Source organism: Quercus suber, unplaced genomic scaffold (assembly GCF_002906115.3).
Source record: "Quercus suber isolate HL8 unplaced genomic scaffold, Cork oak 2.0 scaffold_18, whole genome shotgun sequence".
Classification (NCBI taxonomy): domain Eukaryota; kingdom Viridiplantae; phylum Streptophyta; class Magnoliopsida; order Fagales; family Fagaceae; genus Quercus; species Quercus suber.
Genome location: NW_027069483.1, coordinates 1629384 through 1636381, shown reverse-complemented (window position 1 = coordinate 1636381; position 6998 = coordinate 1629384).

Sequence of the window (6998 nt, the reverse complement as noted above, 5' to 3'; positions counted from 1 at the left end):
TTGAGTCTGTAATCGAAAAGCATGTTAGAGACACAAGTCTCCACGAGTTCCTTTTCTTCATGGTCCCCATAACAGTCTAGGGACACATCTTCAAATCTTTTGATGAACTGGACAGGATCCTCTCCAGGCCTCTGTCTTACCATCTGAAGACTTTGGAAGGTGACTTTGTCCTCACCAGGGTAGTACTTTGCACAAAACCTTTCCATCATTTCGTCCCAGGTCTTAATGGACCCAGGTCTCAGAGTGGTGTACCAAGTGTATGCTCTGTCCACTAGGGACTTAGCAAACTCTCTTAGACACAGCTCCCGGTCTCCTGCGTAGGGGCCCATGGTGTGGACGAACCTACTCACATGTTCTACTGCACTTCCATTCCTTCCATCAAAAGGGTGGAACTTTGGTGGTTCATATCCCTTGGGATATGGCTTGCCGAGGAGTTCTGGTGGGAATGGGGGATCCCGAGAAAATTGGTTGGGGATCCCGAAAAGTTTTCCCCTTTCTTGTTCTAGGAGGGCACTGACATCTGCCAGTGTTAGGTATTGGGGGTTAGTTCCTCCTCCCACTGCTGACCCTCCCTCTGGCTGGGCTCCATCTTGGTTGCCCACGTGGGGGGCATTGTCTCTGACTTCCTGTGTCTTGCCTTCTTTAAGAAGGCAAACTTCTTGTTGCAAATCTTTCAACATCGTAGTCATCTGAGCTATAGGGTCTAGCTCCTGCCTTGCATTCCTCTGTTCTAACACGGCCTCGTGCTCTGCTAGGGGCACCTCGCCTCTTTGTCTGGAGGCCACTTCATTTTCTCCCACGGGCTCAGAGGCCGTGGGTGGCACATTAGTACCTTTACTGTTCCTTTGTCTTGGAGGCATGTTCTGTGAAGGGATTGCTTCTTCCCCTTTTCTTTACCCAGTCCCCAGTGGAGTCGCCAAAATGTGAGAGTGCTTTTTTTGCACTATGGCCCAAGGATCCTGGGCCGTGTGAGAGGTTCTTGGTGGACTGGGATCAATTCTCCGCAGCTAATGGGCTGTTTTAAGAATAGATTGGTGCACAGAACAAACTTCCTACAATTACAAACAACTAAAAATATTCGTATTGAATGACATTTAACAGTAAAGGAAATGCATAATAAATGGAATATAATGCAAAGAACATGTTAGGGATCCTCTAATTAGTGAGGTATGTTTCATTAGTTTCTTTTTAATTGTGATTATAAAGCTCACTAAGACATGATGCAAGGTTCAAATGAGTTCAAAAATTACAGACTTTGATAGCCATTCAAGCTCCAAAGACTTGCAAAGTTTGAATTCGTTGAATCCGAGCGTGTACTATAGTGGCTGCCTCTGGGATACCGGGAACAGATTCCTCTGTTTTTCCTTTAGTTTTACAGAGTCTCTTTTACAATCTTTTTGAAACTTTTGAGAAATGACTTTGAATGCCTTGACGAATGATCTAAGCATCGAGAATCCAATGCCCTATCCTTTTCCTTTCCCCCCTTTTTATAGCACAGCTTCGGGCTCCTGGGGGTACTACCGATTTTTCCCTTTTGCCCTTTGAAGCCGGTTCAGTGCCTGGTTGCTTTAGGATCATGTCGTTTCCCTTTTTCTCATAGTTCCTTTCTTTTTGCTGCGACCGGATGAAAGTCTCCCAGCTAGCTTCCCATTTCCAGATTTTCCCGTTGGTTGACCTGAGGCGTTTTGGCTTTTGCTCTAGCTTTCCCAGTTTTCCCAGTTGTACTTTTCCTTGTCTCTTTCTTCAAATGGTTGGAACCAAATCTCCTGCATCTTTGTTTTGTACTTCCACTGTGTGCCTGGTTTATAAGGTCCGCGTGCCTTTTGTCTTTTTTTTTTCTCTCTTCAAATCTGCTTTAGTTTCACCTCACGCGTCCGGGGATCCTCTGCCTCTGGTATTGTTTCTGGGCGTCCTGACCCAATTCTTCCTTCTGGGCTTGCTTTGGCTTGCTGTTTCCTTTATCTGTTTTCTTGGGCCCTTTTCTTCGTGGACCTCTGGATCAGATCCTCTGGGTTCCTTTCCTTTTCTTTCTTTTCTCCTTTCTTTCCTTTATTGTGAGAGCCCACCCTTTATTCTCTCTCTCTCTCTCTTTTTTTTTTTTTTTTGTGTGAAATGGGCCCAAAGTCTTTTCCATCTCTTTTCTGGGCCTATTTGTGGCTATTTAATTATTTTGCACCTCAACAGCATCATAAGCCCAAAGGCATTTGAAAGGGTAGCAGTTTAAGAGTCTATTGTGTTTATCTTAGTTGCCAGGGAAGTTCATGGAGAGACCTATGAAGAGCAACTTGAAGAAGTGAAGTTAGTGCTTTAGGAATTTAAGGATGTTTTCCCTGAGGAACTCCCCGATCATTTGCCACCTATGCGTGACATACAACACGCCATAGATTTTGTGCCTGGAGCGACCCTACCTAATTTGCCTCACTATAGGATGAGCCCTGCAGAATATGCCGAGTTGCAAAGGCAAGTAGAAGAATTTCTTAGGAAGGGTTTTGTTCGTGAAAGCATGAGTCCTTGTGCAGTCCCTGCACTCTTAACTCCAAAGAAAGATGGAACTTGGAGGATGTGTGTTGATAGCCGAGTCATCAACAAGATCACTGTGAAATATCGTTTTCCTATCCCTCGGTTGGATGACATGTTGGATATGATGGTTGGAGCAACGATCTTCTCCAAGATAGACTTGAAAAGTGGTTATCATCAAATTAGGGTTCGTTCAGGTGATGAGTGGAAAACTGCCTTCAAGACGAAGGATGGTTTATATGAGTGGATGGTCATGCCTTTTGGATTGTCCAATGCTACTAGTACCTTTATGAGAGTGATGACTCAAGTGCTCAAGCCTTTTATGGGGAAATTCTTGGTTGTGTACTTTGATGACATCCTCATCTATAGTAAGTCTAGGAAGCAACACTTAGACCACCTAACTCAAGTTTGTACTACCCTTAGGAAGGAGAGTTTATATGGCAACCTTAAGAAGTGTTCTTTCTTCACCAATAGAGTCGTCTTCCTAAGTTTCATAGTATCCTCTGAGGGAGTTTCTGCCGACCCCCAAAAGATTCAAGCGATTGTGGAGTGGCCCGAGCCCAAAAATATCCATGAAATTCAAAGCTTTCATGGGCTCGCTTCCTTTTATCGCCGATTCATCAAGGGGTTTAGTAACATTATATCCCCTATCACTGACTTCATGAAACAAGGGGACTTTGTTTGAACTAAAGCTACTACTAAGGCTTTCAATGAGGTAAAGCAAAAGATGACTGAGGCACCTGTCATGTGTCTCCCTGATTTTACCAAGCCTTTTGAAGGGGAATGTGATGCCTCAGGTATTGGTATAGGGGGACTACTTAGTCAAGAGTGCCACCCAATTGCTTATTTCAGTGAGAAGTTGAATGATGCTAAGCAAAAGTACTCCACCTATGACAAAGAGTTTTATGCCATTATTCGAGCTCTTTGGCATTGGTGTCATTACTTGTTGTCTCGAGAATTTGTTATCTACTCTGATCATGAAGTTTTGCGCTACCTCCATTCCCAAAAGAAGCTGAATTTTAGGCACGGTAGTTGGGTTGAGTTTCTGCAATGATACCACTTTGTAGTGAAACATAGGGTGGGAGTTGAGAATAAGGCTGCTGATGCACTAAGTCGAAGGGTGTCTTTGCTATCCATCATGAATGTTAAGGTTACTGGGTTTGAACGACTTAAGGATGAATGAGTCATGCCCAGATTTTGGGGAGCTCTACATTAGCCTAAGTAATGCCCCACGACTAATCCTGGATGATTATATCATTCGAGATGGTTACTTGTTCAAAGCCAACAAGTTATGTATCCCTCGGTCTTCAGTGAGAGATTTCCTAGTTTGAGAGATACATGCAGGAGGCCTTGCAGGTTATTTTGGCAGGGACAAAACAATTGAGGAAGTGGAACATCAATTCTATTGGCCTGGCCTTAAGCGGGGTGTTGCCAAGATAGTTGGTCAGTGTCGTACCTTTCAACTGGCCAAACATTGCAAGCAAAACACTGGCCTGTACACGCCTCTACCTGTGCCAGATCACCCGTGGCATGATGTGAGCATGGACTTTGTGTTAGGCTTGCCCCCCACCTTTAGGAAGCATGATTCCATTCTAGTAGTTGTTGACCGCTTCTCTAAGATAGCTCATTTCCTACCATGTTCTAAGACCTCTGATGCTTCTAAGATTACAAAGCTCTATTTTGATGAGATTGTAAAACTTTATGGTCTTCCCAAAACAATAGTGTCTGATAGGGATGTTCGCTTTATGAGTTATTTTTGGAAGACCTTGTGGCATTTAATGGGCACCAAACTGAAATTTTCCACAACATTTCATCCTCAAACTAATGGTCAAACTGAGGTGGTTAACCATAGTCTAAACAACCTCCTTCGGTGTCTAGTGGGTGAAGCCAATCGAAATTAGGATTCAATTCTTCCTGTAGCCCAACTTGCTTATAATAGCTCTGTCAATAGGTCTATAGGCACTAGTCCTTTTAAGGTTGTGCATGGATATACGCCTAGGAAGCCTTTAGATCTTTTGCCCATGTCCCCACATGTTAGGATTTCTGAGTCTGCTGAGGCATTTGCATGACATATTCATGATTTGCGTAGTGAGATTCACAAAAAAATTCAGGAAAGTAATTCTCAATATAAAATTCATGCTGATACTCATCAGCGTCATGCAGAGTTTCAGGTAGGGGATTATGTCATGATTCAGATTCGACTTGAACGGTTTCCTTCTGCGACTGTTAAGAAATTGCAGGCTCGTAGTGCTGAACCATTCAGGGTATTGAAACAAATGGGCCCAAATGCATATGTCATTAAGCTTCCTCCTAATTATGGTATTAGCTCCTCCTTTAATATTGAGGATCTAGTTGCTTATAAAAGCCCCACAACTATTCCTGATACCCCTTTTGATGAGTCTTTGCCTAATCCTATTGATGCCCCTGTTCCCACCCCTTTACCCTTAAATCTACCTTATGCACATAAAGAATCTATTGATGCTATTTTAGATGAGCAGATTATTTCTACCAGGGATGGAAGAGTTCACTGTTTCCTAGTTCGGTGGCGAGGGCGACCAGATTCTGATTGCACATGGGTTACTCGAGATGAGCTACAGCGACTGGATCCTGACTTACTAGAGTATTATCAGAGCTCTTTAGATTTCCACTCGACGGGGTCGAGTTCTTCTCACCTAGGAGGAGTTGGTGCGGACACGAAGTACAAGCCCCTAATTACACGCATGTATAGGAGGAAAAAGAAGACAACCCAACCTGTGGCCTTATGGCTAGAGCCTATTAGTCATTAGGCTTGAGTTTTAGTAAGCCCAAACATTTAATAATTAGGGTTTCTTTATGTTAGCTATTTAAACACTTTTTGGGGATTATTGTAAGACGGTTTTTTGAGAATTATTAAAAATGTATGTTTTCTTTTTACTGGTGCTGACTCCAGTTTTGCTTGGTGCTGACTCCTAGGGTTTATCTTTTATTCTATTGTTGTTTGTGGTTGTCCTACGTTACTTTGCCCCCATTTATTTCTATGTTTCTTATTGTTGATCCTTGTATGATAATAAGAGCATTCACATCTCAAAATTTTATCCCATCTTATTTTACTATCTTAAAAAGTTACTTTATCAGTTATACCATATCATTTTACAATACTCTTAGTATCCCAACTTTTATTTTACAATATAACATATTAAAATAATATTTCTACACAATAAAATAATATATCTTAAAACTCAAATAAAAACAAAAACCCAAAACCCGGAGAGAGAGAGAGATGAATTGATAAAGTGAATAAAATATTAGTTTTTTTTAGAATAGTGCTACAATGCAATTCTAAAGTTAAAATTTCACTTTAGTACTATTGCAAATTTTTTTGTAATAGTTGGTGTTTGCAAGTCCTGATGTTGGGTTTATTTGGTGCATTAATGCTAAAATTATCTTACATAGAGCATTCGCATTTGGTATTGCGAATGCTCGAAGGTGTCAGAAATTATCTTACATGTCATGAGTGATGCAGCTGAGGCTAAGTTCTGGTGTCATGTTCTGCACAAGTGTTTGAAAATTCAAGTGCAGTTGTAAAGTTATTTAATGATGAAAATGAAACAATATTTTGGCTTTCAAAATTGAGTTTTTTATATAGTTTTTTAAAAGTTCTTAGCCCCCATTTAAGTTGTTTGTTTTTGTTTGTTTGTTATTTTCAACTCTTCATATACTTATATTTGGTTTTCAAAATTGAGAATTCTCTAAGCCATATTAGATTAGATTAGATTAAGTCAGATATATATATGTGTATATATATATATATATTTTTTTTTTTTTTTCTTTCAAGTTACTTTCCCATTGTTTATGTAAGCAATTAGCCTAAATTGGCATCCCCATAACCACAATTATATCCTAAAAGAACCATTCAAGTAACAATTGAGACTTCTCATAAATAGTTATATAGCTACATTTAGTAAACAACTAATAGATTCAACACACGCTCACACAAAACACAGTTATCCAATCCAAACCACATAATTTGGGCACAAAAAATAGAAATTATTGAGCTTTATTCAACAATTCTACATACACACCCAATTTCAAACCATATTATTGTGTTGTCAACTTATGATATGAGTAGTATCACTTTTACGTATATCCACCATTGACATTATTTTATCATGCACCAATCATAACTTAACACATTAGCTAGATGTAAAATTTGGTGTGTCCTTAGGCTTATCGAAATTTATTTATTTATTTTAAAAAATCCAAAATGACTGCCAGTTCCATTTTATGTTGCAAATTTTGGTAGCTTAGGTCATTCTCCAAGCTATACCTTTTTTGCTGTGACATTCATCAACATCAAAACAAAACTTAAGATAACTAGGCAATCAGCTGTGCATATAAGGGAAATCCAACTATTGATTAAGAAGACTGCCTAGACTAGAAGGTGGTTTCTTTTGTATCAGATGCATGTCTTAACACATTAGCTAGATGTAAAATTTGGTGTG